A 6000-nucleotide genomic window follows, 5' to 3' on the forward strand; every position below is an offset into this window, starting at 1 on the left:
TTCCTAGAGGCAAGATACATGGGCAGCCAAAATATGGATTGGCTTAACTTATTCACTCAAAAGGAATCAAGAATGGAGGCTAATCAAAAGGCTGAAGGCAGTCACTTCAACAAAAAACGTGCCTTGATAAGTTGCTTTACTTGACTAGTTCTCAGACCCAGAACTCACTGACTGAAGGAAAGTTTTCTACAAAGAAGGGTCCAGCAAGAGGTACTGTAGAGATGAAAGCCAAGTGGAAAGCAGAGCTACTCATCCAAGATCATAAATCAAAAATAATACTACATTCTGTGGGGAGGAAAGATTAATGTTACATTAAAAATTAAAGAATCTCAAATTTAAACAGGATGTGATCTCTGTTATATCCCTAATTTATCAATCTGGTTCCAGTTTATCAACTGGGATCATCATGAATGACAGTGGAAAATGGCTTCACATGCTTCACAATTGGCTAGACTTGATATGTCCATGGTTAGTGGTCCATGGTACAATGAAAGCCTACTCAGGGGCACTTCCCAAAGGGAGTGCAGTGAGCAGAAATTTCCCAGTGGGCAGAACTTTGGGCTGTGCAACTGGTCAACTGTTTGGTAGAGAAATTACCCTGGGATAAAAATATACATGGAGTATAGGCCAGAGTGAGTAGCCTAGCTGACTAGTAAGTCTGGAAGGGAAAAGATTAAAATATTGTGTTCAAGAGTCTATGAAAATCATCTGTGCGAATAGATGATATATGTGAAGGTTTTTGTTTTACCCACCAGACATTATCCACCATAGAAGAGACACTGAACAACCAAGTAGAAAGAATGATTCAGCAAATTTTCATCAGTAAATTACTCCCAAGTGTTGAAATATGGGTACATGCATGAGGTACTAATGGTGGCAAGGAGGGAGACTATATATACAGCCTACATTATGGGCTTCCACTAAGGCTGATACAGCTACTTCCATTGTCAAATGTCTAACCTGTCAACAACAGAGATTAATACTGTGGCCCTGATATGGTGCTACCCTCCCCCCCAAAAAAAAAGCCAATGCAGCCACTTTTGGCAAGTGGACATTGGACCCCTCTGGCTTTGGAAGGGGTAACAACTCATCTTGACTGAAACTGACACAGTTCTGTTTATAGGATTGTTTTCATGACCCTAAGTATTGGCCAGCAACATTAGTGGAAGATTTATAGTGTTTGACCTACTAACTTGAGACTCAATGTATGACCACCTCAGACCATAAAAACCAACTTTCAGTAAAGATGATGGGAATATGAGTTTGGGTTATACCAGTCTTATTCAAATGCTATTGACTTTATAGAGAGGTGGCAAGCACAGCTGAGTTGCCAGATTGGGGCACCATCCTCTAGGATATGGCCTACTCTAGATCCATAGCATTTATATGGTACTGTGTCCCTAGTGGATAAATGCATGAGTCCAGGGACTAAGAAAATAGGCATGTAGAAATAGGAGTTGTCCAGACACATGAAAAAGTGCTCAACATCACTCAGCATCAGGGAAATCCAAATCAAAACCTCAATGAGATACCACCTCACACCAGTCAGAATGGCTAAAATTAACAAGTCAGGAAACGACAGATATTGATGAGGTTGCGGAGAAAGGGGAACCCTTCTATACTGTTGGTGGGAATGCAAGCTGGTGCAGCCACTCTGGAAAACAGTATGGAGGTTCCTCAAAAAGTTGAAAATAGAGCTACCATACGACCCAGCAATTGTACTACTGTGTATTTACCCCTAAGATACAAATGTAGTGATCAGAAGGGGTATGTGCACCCCAATGTTTATAGCAGCGATGTCCACGATAGCCAAACTATGGAAAGAGCCAAGATGTCCATCAACAGATGAATGGATAAAGAAGATGTGGTATATATATACAATGAAATATTATGCAGCCATCAAAAAAACCTGAAATCTTGCCATTTGCAATGACGTGGATGGAACTAGAGGGTATTATGCTAAGTGAAATAAGTCAATCAGAGAAAGACAAATATCATATGATCTCACTGATATGAGGAATTATTAATCTCAGGAAACAAACAAGGGTTGCTTGAGTGGTGGGGGGTGGGAGGAATGGGGTGGCTCAGTGATAGACATGGGGGAGGGTATGTGCTATGGTGAGCGCTGTGAATTGTGGAAGACTGATGAATCACAGACCTGTACCTCTGAAACAAATAATATAGTATATGTTAAAAAAAAAAAAGATAGTAGGAAGGGAAAAATGAAGGAGGGGAAATCGGAGGGGGAGACGAACCATGAGAGACTATGGACTCTGAGAAACAAACAGGGTTCTAGAGCGGAGGGGGGTGGGGGGAAGGGTTAGCCTGGTAATGGGTATTAAAGAGGGCACATATTGCATGGAGCACTGGGTGTTATATGCAAACAATGAATCATGGAACACTACATCAAAAACTAATGATGTAATGTATGGTGATTAACATAACATAATAAAATTAAAAAAAGAAATAGGAATTGTCTTTCATCACCACTTCCTGTAACCCACTTGATGAATTTATAATCCCTGTTCTGAAAGTTTAGATTTTGCCAGCCTAGAGATATTGAATCTGAGAGAGGGGAGTTTTCCACCCAGGGATGTAAGCGTCTCATTTAACTTAGGCTATACTGTATAGCTATCACCAATAACTTTAGGCATCTGGTACCAAGAAATGAGCTGACAAGGAGAGATGTCACTGTTCTGGCACAGTAATTGAACATGATCATTAGGAAAAGGTAGGGCTGCTGGTATGCAATATTGAGTTATAATATTAAATGGAGATGTATAGAAGTCATGAAGAGCATTTCATGCAGAAGTAAAATAAGTATAAAGTATTTAAGGCAGTAGCACTCTTGACTGAGGAATAGCAAGGAGGCCAACTTGGCTGATGTACATTGGGTAAAGGGATAATGGTGGAGATAACTGGAGAAGTAACTAGAGGCCAGATCGTTTGGGCCCTGTAATACTTTTAATTTAATTCTAAATGTGGGAAAAACCATGATGAATGTTGGGCAGGAGAGTAACAATGCATAAACCAAGATTAAGGATGAAATCGAAGCAACAAAGAAAATGAGAGAGAACACAGAATGAGTAGGGCAATAAGTTCTTAAAATCCTATTCCTATCATGAAATATCCAATACCAAATGGAGGAGAAATAGAGAATGCTGTCTGGTATAAACCCATTGAAACAACTTTTATGATTCATCTTATTGATATAAATTTAATACATTTATTTTGTGTGCATAATTAATGTTTTCATTTTGCTCATTAAACTACCTCTTTTATTTCTGTCTATGAAACATTTGACCTCTCTGGTTGGGGAAATGTTTCAGCAGAAACATTCAACAGAAATAGTGTCTATGTCTGGTATATTATTTTGTATAAGATTAAAAAAGTGTATTGATAAGGACATGTGTACCATATGTACGTTGTATTTGTGATGACAAGATTTCTTAGGTTCTTTTTTTATAAGATTTTTTTTTTTATTTTTAAGTAATCTGTATACCCAACATGTGGCTTGAACCCACAACCCTGAGATCAAGAGTCACACACTCCACTCCACTGACTGAGCCAGCCAGGTGCCCCAAGATTTCTTAGATTCTAAGTATTCATTCTTGATCATGCCTCTATGCTTAATTTCCTATCCTCATTCATTTAATAGGTCATCTTCTCTTAGGTCATCAATTGGGGCAGACTAATCAGGTGCTCATTTTCCTTCTGTACTAATACTAAAATACTTATAGGCTCTCTTTTATAATCTTCAAATTCTTCATATATATGTATATATACATACATACATATATATATCAATCAATTATTTTGGTGTCATTCTATAGAATGCAAAGAAGTAGACAACAAGGAGTAGGTTTCTGCCTGCTTTTGCAACTTAAAGAAATACATATTTATTTTGGAGGGTTTTATCTAACTATACTTTGCACTGTTGAAACAACAAAGTATTAGTCATAGTCACTAACCTTGAGAAATTTAGTGGACGAAGGCACAGTATTATGTGTAAGAGTTATGGAAATTTGAGACCTATAAATCAGAGGAAAATTGAATTATAATTATAATAATAATTTTTACAGGTGTTCAGATATTGGACAGAATGATATCTAAATTAGGGAGATTTCATAGAGGAATTGCAACCCTTAAGGATGATTTAGATTTGAGTGTCTTTAACTGAAAAAAGTAGGCCTTCAAAGATGAGTTTGATTATATTTTGTGGAGATGAAGCTACCAAGGAAACTAGCCTGGTGGAGGTGAAGCATATTTTGGCCCTCATTCTGATGGTAGGAAATAGTAACAATTAAAATTATGATGGAAGACTAAGTTCCTGGTCTTTGAAATATTTGAGTTCATCTTCAGGCTTCAGGTAACCCCTGCCTGAAGATGTGAACATTAGAAATCAGTGTTAAAGGGAACTTTCATTGCTACACACTGAAGTCTAGTAGAGAGGGATTTGAAATGGTATGTCTAGTGTCCAATCTGACCTGGACAAAGTCACTGGATCTTTATCAGGATTATTACATAGGAGTTTTGTGCAGTAATGAAGACCTTGGATTTGGGTATTGTGTGGGAATATAAGAGAAAGATTGAGCCTACATATTTCTTCTTTTTTTTTTTTTTTTAAAGATTTTATTTATTTGACAGAAAGAGACACAGCAAGAGAGGGAACACAAGCAGGGGGAGTGGGAGAGGGAGAAGCAAGCTCCCCGCTGAGCAGGGAGGCCGATGTGGGGCTCGATCCCAGGACCCTAGGATCATGACCTGAGCCAAAGGCAGACACTTAACGACTGAGTCACCCAGGCGCCCCGAGCCTACATATTTCTAAAGAGAAACTGATAAGATTTGACTAGGGAATTATATAGAGGGAAGAGTAAAAACCAGAGATGAACATATCAATGACCAAAATGGAGAAAGTGGGAAGGATTGCTCAATATAACATGATGTGGTAAACATAGGACTAAGATATATGTAGAGAGTCCTATTACCCTCTTCTTCTGAGTGCCCATTAAGTGTTAGAATTATCTAGAGTTTGCTCCACTGTTTCATTTTTCATCCTCCCATTCTACTTAGATATTCTTACCCCTGACTGGTTTCAACTTCCACCCTTTTATATTTATATGACTCCCAAATGCATATATCTAATTCTGGTTTCACCCCCGAAAGCTAGAATCATATTCCCAAAAGCTGTCTGAGTGTATTTACCAGCAGGCTACTTACATAATTGACATATTAAAACTTATTACTTTCCCATTGAATCAGTCCTACCTGCATCCCCTGGGGAATAGCAGAGCCATCTTCAGTTGTCTGGGCCAGATACTTAAAGATTGCAATTCCCTAACAGACCATGCACTTTTTTTTTTTCTTTAGGAAATTTCACAAGCATGAAGAGTGCCCCCTCCTCTGCCAGTGTTTCAGTATATCTCAGGTACTTTTATGTCTTCAGTTTACTATCATAAATATACATGCAGAAAATTTGCTCAGCAGCTTTCTTCATATGTATTTCTGGTACCCAGAATATTTTCCTTCCCCTCTATGTAAAAGACAGATAAGAATTACTTAAATTTCTTATTTTCTATAAAACAAGCCACACTTCACTGTTGTACCATGAGCAAATGTATTCATATTTATACTCTATTTCCCAGTCATCTTACTAAAATACCAAGAGACTACTCCTGGACATAATCTAAGCTCTATGTAATTTTCTTGTGTGGTCCCTTTGTGTTCTCTTTCTCTATTTTTTTAAGAGATTTTATTTATTTATTTGAGAGAGAGAGAGCACACAAGTTGGGGAGAGAGGCAGATGGAGAGGGAGAAGGAAACTCCCCACTGAGCAGGGAGCCCAACTTGGGGCTGGATCCCAAGACTCTGGATCATTACCTGAGCAGAAGGCAAATGCTTAACCTACTGAGCCACGCAGGTGCCCCACTTTGTGTTCTCTTATATTGGCAACTAACCACTGATGACCATTGTCTGAAAATGATATTACAGCAAATTTAA

At 38.3% G+C, this 6000-nt stretch overlaps 1 long non-coding RNA gene across 1 annotated transcript in view; it reads left to right on the forward strand.

Annotated features, from left to right (window-relative positions):
- LOC145720132 (uncharacterized) overlaps window positions 1–5429 on the forward strand; it is a 361125-nt gene extending 355696 nt beyond the window's left edge. Inside the window, exon 4 of the long non-coding RNA XR_014142903.1 lies at window positions 5371–5429. This is a non-coding gene — a long non-coding RNA (uncharacterized LOC145720132). The remainder of the gene's footprint in view (window positions 1–5370) is intronic.
- Window positions 5430–6000: the final 571 nt, after the last annotated feature.

The sequence above is a fragment of the Leptonychotes weddellii genome, chromosome 2 (genome assembly GCF_054177405.1).
Source record: "Leptonychotes weddellii isolate Sample4059 chromosome 2, ASM5417740v2, whole genome shotgun sequence".
Classification (NCBI taxonomy): Eukaryota; Metazoa; Chordata; class Mammalia; order Carnivora; family Phocidae; genus Leptonychotes; species Leptonychotes weddellii.